Source organism: Anabrus simplex, chromosome 1 (genome assembly GCF_040414725.1).
Source record: "Anabrus simplex isolate iqAnaSimp1 chromosome 1, ASM4041472v1, whole genome shotgun sequence".
Classification (NCBI taxonomy): domain Eukaryota; kingdom Metazoa; phylum Arthropoda; class Insecta; order Orthoptera; family Tettigoniidae; genus Anabrus; species Anabrus simplex.
Genome location: NC_090265.1, coordinates 1,061,734,196 through 1,061,750,073, shown reverse-complemented (window position 1 = coordinate 1,061,750,073; position 15,878 = coordinate 1,061,734,196). Strand labels below are relative to the sequence as shown.

The following is a 15,878-nucleotide window of genomic DNA, read 5'->3' as shown; positions in this document are numbered from 1 at the left end:
GGTCAGGCATTTTTATATGGATCGGAGGACTAGTTTGAGGTCCAGTCAGCCTACATGATTACAACTGAGGAGCTACCTGACAATGAGTCAGTAGCCCCGGTCTAGAAAGCTATGAATAGCAGCCAAGAGGATTCATTCGTACAGACCACATAACACTTCATAACCTGCAGGCCTTTATGCTGAGCAGATGTTGCTTGGTAGGCAGGGCCGATGACCTCAGATGTTAGGGCCCTTTAAACAACAAGCATCATCATCATCATCATCATCATCATCATCATCACCACGCTTGGTAGGCCCTATGGCCCTTGAGGGATGTTGTGCCATGGCGTTTGGTTTGGATATCATCACCATCATCATCATCATCATCATCATCATCATCATCACCACCACCACCATCAACATCATCCAGATCCAGGCAAATGGGAAGTACTATTCTCTCAATAAATGCATAATGGGATTTGATACTTGCATAGTCCATAGGAGGATGGATACAGAGGAAGAGAGTATAGAGAACAGAGAAGAAATGATAACAGAAATACTGGAAGCAGGAAAAGAGTGATGGAGAGACAGGCAACGATTGAGGTCCTCAATACATAATCCGACCCAGGAGAGAGCAGTCTTTTCTAATTTGCTGCAGACAGCTACAAAATAAATCAGCCAGCTTAATCCACAGGTAGCAAAAGCAGGTCTTCAGACCGCCTTTGAGAAAACTCAGTTTATAATAAAGTCAGCACCAAAAGAGTTCAATGTGGACAAGGGGAAAAACAAGCAGATAGGGAAGTTTGAATATCTAGGTGCGTGGATAAAACCCAAACACAGAAATAAAATGGAAATGGCATACCATCTAACCAAAGGAAAGGGTGTCATCTACAACAAAATATCAATATCCTTGAACACCAAGCTCAGACATAATCACACCGTCATTTGTGTGGAGGAAAAAAAAAAAAAAAGGCTTTATTGAGAAATTTGAGGTCAAAGAAAGAAAGAAAGAAAAAAAGAGATTTTTTTAGGAAAATCTTTGGCCCATCAAAGGTAAATATAGAAGACAGCACAACCATGAGCTATATATTCATGTGGAAAAGATGACGAATGCTTTCTATGATGCTCATGTGACAAGAATGAACCCTGTGAGGTCAATCAAGTAAATTTTCTCCTACTTCCAGAATAAGAAGATAAAGGCCTGGTTCAGTAGAGAAAGATCTAGAAGAAGTGGGCATCACACATGATGATATCCTAGAGTGCACCCCACTAAAGAATAAATATCAAGACCACAAGGGTTTCCAAGAAAAGCCAAAGCCAAAAACAGGGAAAGTGTAGACAAGCAAGAAAGGAACACCAGCAAAGAATGAAAATGTTAAAGCCCGGGGAAGGAGACAGCTGAAATGACGTGGTCCTTAGCTGGCCGAAACAATGTGAAAGAATTAATAATTAATAATAATGTTACTGGTCTTACATTCCACTAAGTACTCAACAGTTTTTTTTTTTGAGGTACCAAGAAGCCAGAATTTTGTCCTATAAGAGTTCTTTTACATGCCGGTGAATTTATCGACATGAGGTTGGAGAATATGAGCATCTTCAAATACCACCAAATTGAGCCACAACCGAATCCTACAACTTGAGCTCAGAAAACTAGCGCTTCACTGTCTAAGCCAATAAACCTGACAAGGTGAAAGACTTCACTACAGTATTTATGCTAAGTCAGAAAGTTCCCATACCAAAACATATTAGCCAACTATTGTTATAATATGATGCAAGAAGTTTCAAGTGGTAGTTACAAACAAAAGAGCTTCCTTTTATTGTGCATAAGCGATGAGCAATTGTTTCACCTAGTGGCAGTGTCCGCTATAAGGCTCTGCTGTCACCATTCGACTTTTACAAACAAAAGGGTTCAAGAAAGAAATTCTAAAAGTGAGTAAAAATAACATTTTAATCAAATGCAACAGCTCAATGGGACTGATAATCCTGTGGTTTAGTCCCTTAAAACAATAACTGACATCACTACCACTACTACCAACAACAGCTGAACGGCTAAGTAAATTGCCCTGAGAGTCAGAATAACCAGTTACCATGAAATAGTACAGGTCATGTCAGACTTACTCCGTACAAGAGCTTCCTTACGCTTAAACTGCTAAGACAACCCAAAATATTCATAATCTAAAATCAACAAGTTAAAGCCAAATGGCAATAGAGAAAATATTTACAATAAGAGATTAAAATTATGCTTTTGGTATGGAAATTGGGACACAGCAAACACAAAAAAATTGCAGGAAAAGAGGGATATCGTGACTTGGCGCTCATGAAAACCTTTAAAAATAGTTCTTCAACAGTTGATGAGCAAGCAAATGTCCCGCTGAACTAACCATTCCATTATGAATCAAGCCAAATTTCAGCAGCAAAGTATGCATGGTTCAAGATAAATGATGTGAACTGTATTCAAACCTATTAATTGCATACTTCCACATATGGTTTGTCTATAAAATTATGGAGCAGATGTGATGTCTTTTCAAGTGTAAACAAATAATCAAAAAACTACAAAAGATGAAGCACAGAGTGGTTGTCTAGTATTATCAGACAGATTTCATCAATGCCAAAATGGAATGCTGTAGGTACACAAATGTCCAGTGTTCACATAAATTTCTCAATGAACGTCTCTCCTAATTTAATTAAATACCATTGCTGTATGTATATATCTGAGCTATGTGTGTAACATATAACTTATTGATGAAGAAGACAGAAAATGAGTAACTGATAAGCCCATATTCTCAGTAATTTAGGCAGAAAAGAAAAAAAAACGCAGATGGATGAGATGATAAACTAAAATGGAAGCAACCTTCACAACAGACTTCTTATACCAACATCTTTGTCTTACTGGCAGACTGAGCTAAAAGCTTGCAATCTAACATACTGGACCTTGAAAAGGGGTGTGGCAAGTTTGATAAGCAAATTAGCATTTCCAGGCTACTGTAATATTAATAGAGAAGAATCCTAACTGAATGTAGGGTTGACTATACAAAACTACAACAGGTGGGGCTGATGATCTAGATGTTAGACCCCTTAAACAACAAACAAGCATGCAACAGGTGGATCGTTTCAAACAGCTAAGAAGTGTCATACAATATAAGGAAATTTGATTGATCCACCTTTTTTCAACACATAATATGTTGTTAACATAAAAACGTTTCAATATGGACAAGATATGAAGTTTTCAATGGTGAAAGCTAAGAAGTGTGTTCTCCCATGATGGAAATACACGAAGTAAAATTGAATCAAACGATAGCAAAGCTAACGCAGTAAGCTCACAGTTGTGGTCAGTATTATTCTGTACGACAGAAGCGAGTTCTGAGTCGAACTGAGCTGCTTTCAGACCGAATTTGATGTATGGGAATGAAAGCGGGGTGGACTCAGGATATCTCATTCATACGTTAAAATTTACAGACATGAAGGTAGAATGATTACTGGTAAAAACAGGCAGGAACAATGCCAGGATGGTACTGAGAATAAAGAAATATAAGATATGTTAGGAATAAACTCTATGGATGAAGCTGTGCATATAAACTGGCTTTGGTGGTGGGATAGTGTGAGGTCAATGGATGAGAAGAGGCTACGTTGGAGAATAATGGACTCCGTCATTTATTTTAATTAAGCTGGTCCTTTTTCAGATATGATTCTGTTACATGTTTTCTTTTTCAGGTAGTTCCTAAATTTATTTTTTCATAGTGTTGCAAGGTGTAACGTCTGTAATGAAGATGTATGTATGTATGTATGTATGTATGTATGTATGTATGTATGTATAAAACTCTTTTGCATGAATTTCATAGCGAAAATAGGCCAGCGGGATAAGAGACATGGTAGTATGCAATTTCTAATCACTAAATAGAGTTCCAAAAGCCTGAATTCAATAACAAAACTCTCAACAGTGCTCATACGGAGTGAAGGCGTATGATGATGATGATGATGATGATGATGATGATGATGATGGTGGTGGTGATGGTGATTCGTCCATTAGATGGGGAAGTAAAGCCTGAGAAGACCACTTGGTGTTATTCAACAAGAGTAAGCTCTCTGCTGATGCCAGGTTTCACCCTCTACCTACCTCATCATCATCATCCCGTATCCAGATGTACAGGTCGCCCATGGGCTTCAAATAGAAAGACCTGCACTAAGCAAGTCGAGAAACATGTTCAACACTCCCGGCACTGACAGCCATACGATAAATAAACAAACTGTAAGATCACACAAAAACAGTTTCTTTTGTTAAGTCAAAAGACAGAAAAACAGTTCCTGAAATACTGCAAGAATTTCTGAGTTAGGCTGGGAAAGGTGTTCATATTCTTTCCTAATTTTTCACTAAACCCTTTCTGTAATGCACTGCAACTATAGACAGAGGCAATAATAATTATTAAATTAATGCCGTAATGATCCACCTTTCAATACTATAATATGCAATATTTTGAATTACATTAACTAGGGACTAGTTTCAGCCTGGGTTGGCCATCTTCAGCCTTAATGTAAAACATCCAATAAGTAAACAAATGTACATACAAACAATTGACATAAAACAAATGAACAAATATACAATTGACATTAAAAACTGGGATGAAACTATGAGTAAATTTGAAAATAAATTAGGCTTGAATTCGGGTTGAAATATTGATCTATGTATGAAGCAGTTTTCGGTAATGTTAAGGAGAGGTCCTTTGTTGATGATTTTGAGAATTTCCATATCTTGTTTTACGTCTATGAATTTGTGATTATAGTCATGCATATGCTACCTTACAGCTGAAAATTTATTGTAATTCAGGGCATTGATGTGTTCCGAGTACCTTATATTAAAATTCCTCCTGGTCTGTCTGGCATAAGAAGAATTAGAACTGTTGCAAATAATCCTGTATACTCCTGAGTTTGAATAACTATTGGACTTGTTTATGGATGTGGCATTATGTAAGACTTGTGTGTTCCTATTGTTGGTTTTGATAACTACCTTTACATCGTCCTTGTTAAAGATGTTGGTGACTTTGTAGATTTGTTCGTTGAAGGCAAAGGTGGAAAGGGAGGAGTTGTTTTGTTAATCTTTTTTTCAAAGTGGTAGAGGGGTGATATTTATTGATTATTTTTTCAATAAAAAACTGTTGTATCCATTGGATTCAGCTGTATTACGAATAATGTTCAACTCATTTTTGGGGTCCCTTTTAGACATTGGAACACTGAAGGCTCGGTATACCATGCTGTTGTACACTGCTTGTTTGTGAATTTGGGGGTGTGAAGAATCTTGACGGATTTTAGTGACTGACTGGGTGAGTTTTCTGAAAATCTTGTATCTTAACCCTCTTAGTGCCAGGCCCGGTTGCTCACAGTATGCCAAGAGTGCCAGACAGTTTTAGAGAATTTTGCAGGTTCTTACTCTCTGGATTATATAGTTCACAAATATTATAACTATGACCTGAAATTTTTATTAAATGTTAACAAGAAGATATTCTTAGTGCTGAACAAAATTACAGCACTAAAATGCTCTTGGTTATTATTTTTTTTTTAATATTTTCCGAACAATTTTAAAACACCAAAAATTAAAAATCAGAAACAAAACAGAAAAAAGACAGAAAATTCAACTCAACGGTAAATATTGATGACTTCTTTGAAATGTCCTATTTAAGGTTAATACACAGGTAAAGTTTTACATTTTTTTCTTCAGTAGTTAAAGAGTTATGTACAACGGTATCGTAATATACAATTGGCATGTTCAACAGTGGGATCGAACCTGGCACATGGGTTGTAGTCAGGGTGACCAGATGGTGATACATTATCATTGTTCACAAGATGAAAGAATCTAAAGATCAATTGGAATCTGTTTCTTGAGAACATATTTCCAAACCATGGAATATAACGGGAGTTTTTGACCCAATAAGAAAATTTGCTCTGCCTTCTAGTTATACCCATTTCTAACAAAACAGCAATGAAAGCCTTCATTTCAGTCAATGTAACCGGGTGCCACTGCTGTGCTATGGCATATGGTAACAAGACATGATTTCTCATATCTGCTTGTCTCTGTAGTTATGAGATTTAATAATTGAACCGTGAAAAATGAAATAAAAATACGCTATAGCTTGTGTCTGACTAAGGGGCATGTCTCGGGCCAGGAGTATCATAACAATCAGGTTAGAGTTTTTATTTTGCGTTTTGACCTAATTGAATTTCACGGAAAACAGGAAATTGTTGCTGTTGGATATTGTCACAGCCGTCATCATCATCAGTACTGTCATTCAGACGGTCATTACCACTTTCAATGTTTACACTCGGACAATGAGCACGTGGTTGAGTGTTTACAGAAAACTCACCGTTATCACTCCAAATAACACTTTTACTTTCCCCTTCCTCACTTGTTGGAGGAATGAATTCCTCATCAGAGTCTCCATCATCCTCTTCTTTACTAAAAATTATTAAGATATACAGCCAGTTCGTCATCGTTAACAAAATGACTTCCCCAGCTAGTCGCCATTTTACTCACGCGGCATGGAGATCATATGCCGTAGATGAACACGGATTTTAGAAATTCAATGCATGATAGCAAATGAATTTACGCACTATCTAGTGGGATAGTTAAAATCTAATGACAATTCTCTATGGACTCGACACACAAGATGTTGCAATCTGACGGCCCAAGTTGTACTAACTTGTATAGAATTGCGCGCTATCCAAACAACGATATATCGTGGTTGGCACTTTACGCGTATATACGAAACAACGACATATCGCTGTCTGGCTCTTTACGGGTTAAGTAGCCTGGGTGCCTGATAATAGTTGGGTCTAAAAAATTTATTTTCTGTTTAATTTCAGATTCAAGTGTGAATTTTATGTGTGGGTTAATGTTATTTAGATCAATGAGGGTGGTAGCTGCATTTGTGATGCTCTCTCCTTCAATTCATTAATTTTATCTAATTTTATTCAGGTTAACTTCATGGACACCGCAGTGAATTGCAAATTTTATACCAGACACAATGCATCAATGCATCTGTTTTAACCACATCTTCATGTGCCGTCCTGACAGTGTCCAACATTTCAGCATGATTTTAACAAGCACTACAAGAGCATTTCATTTTATTACGTTGATTGATGTTGAAACACCATCTAGCAGTTCTGCGTCAGCTGGTTGTTATTTACAGCGGCGTCCAGTGACTTACATACGGCTATCACCACTCAAGTAGATTTGGTGATTGACTACAGGATCAACATTTACCAGTTCCCGTTTTACAATTGAAATTGTAATGATTAGCAGTGATGGAACTAACAGTTCTATGAATATTAGTACTGTACATGTCCGACTGGTTGGCTGAATGGTCAGCGTATTGGCCTTCGGTTCAGAGGGTCCCGGGTTCGATTCCCGGCCAGGTCAGGGATTTTAACTTTCATTGGTTAATTCCATTGGCCTGGGGGATGGGTGTTTGTGCTGTCCCCAACATCCCTGCAACTCACACACCACACACAACACTATCCTCCACCACAATAACACGCAGTTACCTACACATGGCAGATGCCACCCACCCTCATCGGAGGGTCTGCCTTACAAGGGCTGCACTCGCCTAGAAATAGCCACACAAAATTATTATATAGTACTGTACATGAAAGAGCATACTCAAGATGCTAATAATTTAGGGCCTAATTTATTTTCAAATTTACTCATAGTTTCATCTCAGTTTTTAATGTCAATTGTATATTTGTTCATTTGTTTTATTTCAATTGTGTGAATGTACATTTGTTTAGTTATTAGATGTTTAACATTAAGGCTGAAGATGGCCAGCCAGGCCGAAACTAGTCCCTAGTTCATTTAATTCAAAATACTGCATATTATAGTATTGAAAGGTGGACCATTATGACATTAATTTAATAATTATTGTTGTGATTACAATTCAATACGGATCAGAACCATGAAGTTTATATCCTATGATACAGACAGAGATACGAGAGAATTGTGAAGCATGTCATATGAAGGAAACTCTCATAAAGAGGAAAATTCATAATAGACTTACCTGTCTTTATGTAATACATTATTCAAAAAGTCCTACAAAATAATATATTAAGACATTTGTGGGGACATTTACAGAGGATTGTAACATACAACTTAGTGTGGTAGTTTTCTATAATATTACATCTACTTGTGTAACTTTCCCATGTTGTGGTATATGTTAAGTTCGTTCAAGACTATATACAGAAATTTTCAGTGGAGGGGATTCTCATACAAAAAACTTTTTATAATACAAAGGAGATGGTATCAGTAAAATATCAGGGAATAGTGCAACTGAGATCTAAGGCTGTTTCTATATAAGAATGTTTCATGTAATTGTCCATGCAACATAAATTACCACTTACATGAATATTAGTAAATTACACATCTATTCTAAGTAGCAGAATTATTCCTATAGAATAAGTGATATACATTTATTATCCCTAATTACACTTCATGCTGTACCACCACAACCATATAGCCGTGCATGTAAAGAGGAGGAAAGCTTCCTCAAATACTGCCACCATAAGACAAGAACTACTACTGGGCATGTGGTGATATGGGATGGTAAGGAACACTGATGACAAAGGGCAACAGAACTTTTCCAAGAAAACCTGCCATGAGCCATTTCTGGATCCTTTTCAACCAATCCCCTCCAAAGCTTCTCTTCCCTTGTACAGGGTCTTCATTTTAAAGTTGTGGAAGGTACACGAGATACCAGTCAAATGGTGATCTCACCATCTACAGCCATGGTAGCAAAGTTATCTGCAGCCTCCAGGCAACAGCCAGCCATAGTGATGCAATGTTAATATGAGAGTGTGACAGATAAGGTCACAGTTTTGACTTTGGCAAAAGTTTAGTCTAGTTGCCATCGTTCCAGCGTTAAAACATTTATTTTGGTACTGTAGTTTCTGTATGAATGTTTCTTAAACAAACGTTGCTAAAAAAGTGATGTCTGAATTAGAATAATGTGTTTTTATACTGGAGTGCTATGCAAAGTATTCTACTGTCAAGGAGTATTGGATTCAATTCATTCACAAATTACCTGACAGTAACAACCCTCACACAATAGAAAACCTATAGGAGAATATTCAGCAAGTAATATGTAATATCCCACAGGATGAGATTTATGAAATGTCTGTAAACCTGTTTAAGAGGTAGCAAACATGTTAGAGAACTGAGGGACATTACTCTGAGCATGTCCTTCAGTGCCAAGTGAGTGTTTAGTCTCTTAGTTTTACCAGAAATAGCTTCCTACGATTTAATTAACACACTGTAGCGTGTAGATACAACGCACATTTTACCACCAGTGGATAAGTCAATGCGGCAACCTGCCATGACGTAATGATGCTGCTGCTGCTGCTGCTGGACAACCATAAAATAAAGATCCTGTACTAAAACAAGATCGTTAAAATGATCAAATAGGTTTTATATATATCATCCCTTAAACAAAGGAACTAAATAACATCATTCCTTAGCAAGAGAAGAACACCGTTCTCCCTTTCTCCCTTCAACTGCTCTTCAGCTGATAGAGACTACACTCTATAAAGTATGACGTTACCATCACACTTGTTCATGTGTAATACAATCTCATAATGGAAGTTCTTAATAAATATTCCACTTCTTTCTGCTAACTGTATCTCGATGAACCAATTTAAGATCAATATATTTTTATCTGACTTCTTCTTCTTCTTTAGTGTTTGTCCTGCCTAGTGGCAGGGTCCACTGTGTGGATTTGTTGTCTCTATTTAAGTCGGTCACGGGCCATGTCTGGATGTAGTCTTACAGCTATCAGGTCGTTGTGCACTGTATCAATTCATCGCTGTCTTGGTCGTCCCTTGGGCCTCTTTCCAGTGACTTCCAATGTATACGCTGACTTTGCCAGTGTATTGTCTTCTGCACGCAACACATATCCAAACCAGCGCAGACGTTTTTCCTGCATTTTCTTCTGGATCGGTGCAATGCCAAAGCATTTCCTAATATTGTCGTTTGAAATATGATCCAGTCTAGTGATGCCGGCTGTCCACCTACGCATCTTTGTCTCCATGACACTTAGTCGACGTTCTACCTCCTTTGTAGCAGGCCAACACTCAGTGCCGTAGAGAACGACGGGATGGATAACAGTCCGGTAGATATTAGATTTCAGATGGTCCTTCATCCGACGGTCACAGGTGACGCCCGTTGTCATTCGCCACTTCAGCCAGGCTGCGTGTATCCTTGTGTTGACCTCATCAGTAAGTCTGCCATCGTCAGAGAGTGTGGAGCCAAGATATTTAAATTTCTCTACTCGTGGTAGATTTTCACCATCAACGTGGATGGTACCAACTTCTCGAGGATCTAATGTCATGTACTCTGTCTTCTTTTTGTTGAGGCGCAGGCCATATTGCACTAGTCTGTTGTTCCACTCTTCTGTTTGGTGCTGGAGATCAGATTTATTCTCAGCAGCCAACATGACATCATCAGCATAGAGAAGTGTCCATGGTATTTTTATTTGACTGTTAATGTCTAATTTCATTCCAAGACTGTTTTTCATCATTGTTTTGATACAAATTAAGCATATTTTCATCTTTTCAATATGCTTATACAAAGAATACTCTTTGAGCTAAAGTCCACCAATGCGACCAGGAAAATAAAGGAGGAGAGAGAGAAGAAAAGGCAAGAAATATGGTCAGAAGTTTTTGCTACGGATGCAATGATAGAACGAACCTGGACAGGACCCAATCTAAAACTCCGCCACGTACTAACCAGGTTAGCAGTACACGATTACCGTCACAACATTTGCATAAAGACTCACTTTCATGAGCCAGATGAAACTAGTATGTGCAGCCTGTGCCATTCTGTGTGTGAAAGGTATCACATAACTTTGTGCCAACAAAGAATGATCTCCATCACAGAGTATAGTTAAATGCGATTCAAAATACTGTGTCAATTTTAATGTTAAATTCTGTACTTGTACCTTCATGCACAATTATACTACTATTATTAATATTTTTATACAGGGTGTATCTAAATTTCCATTACACACTTTCGGGACTTTGAAGGGGGGGACACCGAGTAACATTCTGGATACGAATCCTTGTCCAGAAACACACTATTTCCCTGCAACCAACAAAACAACATCACATGTTTAAATGTCCCACATCTGCTGCATCAATAAGCAGAACAAAGTAAGTACACTGTTGTTGTTTTAGTGCTTCTGCCTCCACTTACAAGAAGAATCGGATTTATGAGATCCCGGTGGAGTCAAAGGATAATCTGCTTGGATGAGTTATGACAGTGGTGGATGTTTGCCTACCAGGTGTTTGTACAAGTGTACTGGAACATGATGCATAAGAACGTTTGTATCGAAGTGGATGGACGCCATGTCAAGCCGTTCTTTTAACTGAACGCAGAAGCACTGCAACAACAATGTATGATCTCTGCTGTGCTCATTTAAAGGCATTGTGGTGTTTAGCAAGACAGTTTTCTAGACATGGGTTCCTATGCAAAATGTTATCTAATTGATCCCTCCTGCAAGCCCTCAAAGTGTGTAACAGGAATTTAGATACACCCAGCAGAAAAATTTGTATTTCTATAAGTGAATATAGATGAAGTAATTAACAGTTTAATGACAGCCTTTCATTTATGTTCTTGGAGTGGCAACAAAAAAAAAACTCGAACCCTCAGTCTATTCTTCAATTCATTAGATTATCTCTTTTAGACTATCACTTCAAATATGGTACATAATATATCCAAAATTGGCACATTTATCTCCTACATAGCTTAATACAATTATTCATGAAATAGTCAGTAAGGCTTTCTTGGGGTCTACAAACCATCTAGGAAAAACTTAGATTAGGGAATTTACCACAGTTGGTCTGCACAAGCATAGACATTACTGATACATTTTACAAGGAAGAAATGGACTTTAGAATGGATCAAATGGATCAAATGGCTAAAATGCAAACAAAATTTATAAAGTTGTATGTTTTCTGAATAAAAATTTTGCACTTGTAAATTTTCTCCGCTACCTAGAAAAGCATAGGATCATGTATATGCTTTTGGGCTTAGAATATGAGAGAGCAACGAGTACAGATTCTTTGGCTGTTCTCCTCTAGTAGCCTCTTAGGACATGCAGTGGGTGCAGATTTCTAATGCATCCTCTGACTCCACCCACAGGACATTTAGAGTGTTCCAACAAATCAAAAGAAAAATGAATATCCACAAAAGCAGCTCATGAATTGTAGACATTCTAGAATTATTATTATTATTATTATTATTATTATTATTATTATTATTATTATTATTATCATCATCATCATCATCACCACCATCTTCCGTCCAAGTATTGGGCTATGTGTCCCGTTATGGTCTTGCATTTTCCCTCCATCTCTTCATCGGACGTCCTACAGATCTCTTTCCTGTGGGTTGGTATCAAAAAATCTCTTTTGGCAATCATAATCACATGGGTACTCAATTACTTGCCACTTTTAGCATCAGAAACGGTCCTCTGCATCATTTATGGTATGGGCTATAGCATTATATTGAAGAATGATTGCAATGTGAAGCAATTCAGGCCATTCTTCCAACCACGAACCATAGGTTATTCTCAAGATACATAACATACCACTCTCCATTCACCAATGGTGAAGTTGTACAAAATGGTGGAATACGTCCCCACAAAAGCTATATGTTGAAATTATCAATGACTTCACAGGAGATGGATTCTAAGGGACCATGCCCCCTCACATCAAACTGTGATGGCACCAATCAGTGGACTGACATTTTAGCAAGTGTTCATAGGGCCTGGCCCATGTTTCATCAATGGCAATCTTGCACACATGCTTCTCTTCCAGGCCAGAATATTGATATAAGACAGAACAGGCAGGAAGTGACACAAATAAGATGATACGCATAGCCACTGACAAGAGGGGTGGTAGAGAGAGAGAGATATGATAACAGACAGTCTTGTGCATTCAGCCAGTTAACACTCATCCCTTCCTTCCTATACCCCCCCCCCCCCCCACCAATCTCTCTCTCTCTCTCTCTCTCTCTCACACGCGCGCACCGCGCGCGCGCAGACAGTGAGCATATGGAGTTTTGCAAGCATGAGAATGAAACTCCTTTCCCATGCTGCACATATTTGGATTATGTCTCACATGCTGACCAGCAACTACCTTGTGACAGTTCAGTATGAGTAGGCAAGACCCAGTGGTGCTACCAAAATCTCCACACAACATTCTCCCACAATGTTGCTGTGGAGCATAGTTACAGTACTTTTTACAAAACTAATACTGTTTATATCTGACAAAATTTGCAAAAGTATCTACTGTGCGATGTCAATGTTCCTGAATGTTGTTGCCATCTAAAAGCATCGAGAGGTACCAGTGGTTATGCTGTATCACCAACGTGTCTTGTAGTTCGAGTAGTGGGTCCATATGTTGCAAATATAATTGTGACTCTCATACTTCTTCCAAAAGAATTTCATGTAGTAGTTAATGCAGGGAAATGTGCTCTATCGTGCTCTTAATTCAAAAATCACCAACACAGTATCTATGGGAGACGAGCTCCCAAAAAAGTAAATGCTATTATTCCACAGTTCCTTCTGAAGTATCACAATTACTTGCATTCCCTTTGATTAGGAAAATGTTAAAAAAAAAAATTCTTAGCTTCTATTGCGTTTCCATAAGCATTTCATAGAATTCTCCTGAGTTTTAATAGTTTAACAATAGTCAGTAGATTAAGGAAGGCACAACCTTACTTCAGACTAGCAGCCAGTTTCTGGTAAAAGGGAACAGACAGAAGGCAAGATGAGACATGCAGAAAGACAAGCAGAAGGGAATCAAGTGGAAATACAGGGAATAGTATGCTCATTCTATATTATGATAACTGACAAACTTAACCATATCGGTCTTTAATTGGTCCGTATTGACTCGTAATAATAATAATAATAATAATAATAATAATAATAATAATAATAATAATAATAATAATAATGTACAACGGGTGATGGTTTGGTCCGCCCTGTCAATATATTATTAGTATTTGAATAATTTATACGTATATGTTTTGGGAGCCTTAACTCCCTTCGTCAGTGTATTTACATCAAAATCTACCTTATCCAAGTTTCAAGATACAACATTTCATCACATTAACATTAAGCATTTTCCTGTTTAACCTCAACCCTAGTCATTATATGTACACTTTGCTGTTTTTTGTATAATAAAGCCTGTTGTAACCCAACACATAAGACATGGAACATATTCAGGAACACTCTTGAATTGTCCACTCATTCCTCCTATCCTTCACACTCTTACAGCGTGTATCATCACCCTGGATGGATCCATTAGCTGAGCAGCCACCAATAAAATGTACCTTATAGGTTGCATTGATATGTTCGTCGTCGTATACATATTAAAAATTTTTGTCATGTATGTGCCGTCACGGCAGAAGACGTTTGCTTGATTATTGCAGGACTGGACGTTTTAAATCAGAGCGGAAAAAACTTCCTGTTATGTTTCTGCAAATGCTCCTCTAGTACTATAAAAAAAGAATAAAGAAAGAAAAGCTATTTTTGCCTAGTTACAAGGTATATTAGGGGATTAACTTCAAAGGATGTCAAATTGGACGTTAAGATGGTAGATTCCTAGTGGCAGCAACAATACAAGCAGTGACGGTACATTTTATCAATGACTGACTCAGCTAATAGATCCATCCAGGGTAATGATACACGTTGTAAGAGTGTAAAGGATAGGAGGAATGAGTGGAAAATTCAAGATTGATACTAAATATGCTCCATGTCTTACATGTTGGGTTACAACAGGCATTATTATACAACAAATATTAAAGTGTAAATATAGTGACTAGCATTGAGTGACTAGCATTGAGGTTAAACAGGAAAATGCTTAATGTTAATGTGATGAAATGTTATATCTTGAGACTTGGATAAGGTAGATTTTGATGTCAATATGCTGACGAAGGGAGTTAAGGCTCCAGAAACATATACGTATACATTATTCAAATACTAATAATATATTTTGATTTATCAGGGCGGTCAAACAATCACCCGTTGTACATTATTATTACAAGGATAATGTCCAGATAGAGGAGGTAACTAATACTAAAGAAGTATTAAAATTTACATATGGTAATAACGACATTTACAATAAGATAAATAAATTAAAAACTAGAAGAGCAGCTGGAATTGACAAGGTTTCGGGGGATATACTAAAGACAATGGGATGAGATATACAGTATTACCATATCCTAAGTACTTATTTGATTATTGTTTGCATGAAGGAGCTATACCAAATGAATGGAGAGTTGATATAGTAGCCCCTGTGGATAAAGGAAAAGGTGATAGACATAAAGCTGAACATTACAGGCCAGTCAGTTTGACATGCATTGCATGTAAGCTTTGGAAAAACCTTCTTTCGTATTACACATGTTTGCAAAATTAATACCTGGTTTGATAGAAAACAGTTCAGGTTTAGGAAAGGTTATTGAAATAAAGCTCAATTTGCAGGATTCCAGCAAGATGTAACAAATATCCTAGATTCGGGAGGTCAAATGGACTGTGTCGCGATTGACATATCTAAGTCATTTCATAGGGTAAATCATGGGCGATTACTGGCAAAAATAAGGCTATGGAACTAGACAGAAGAGTGACTGAATGGGTAGCTGTATTTCTAGAAAATAGAACTCAGAGAGTTGGAGTGAATGAAGCATTATCTGACCCTGTCATAATTAAGAGGGGAATTCCTCAAGGCAGTATTATTAGACCTTTATGTTTTCTTATATATGCAAATGATATGAGCATAGAAGTGGAATCAGAGATAAGGCTTTTTGCAGATGATGTTATTTTCTATAGATTAATAAATAAGTTACAAGTGAGCAACTGCAA

At 37.5% G+C, this 15,878-nt stretch overlaps 1 protein-coding gene across 7 annotated transcripts in view; it reads right to left on the bottom strand.

Moving 5' to 3' along the window:
• scrib (scribble) overlaps positions 1-15,878 on the bottom strand; it is an 884,084-nt gene that overhangs the window by 409,489 nt on the left and 458,717 nt on the right. The gene's annotated exons all lie outside the window — the stretch shown is intronic.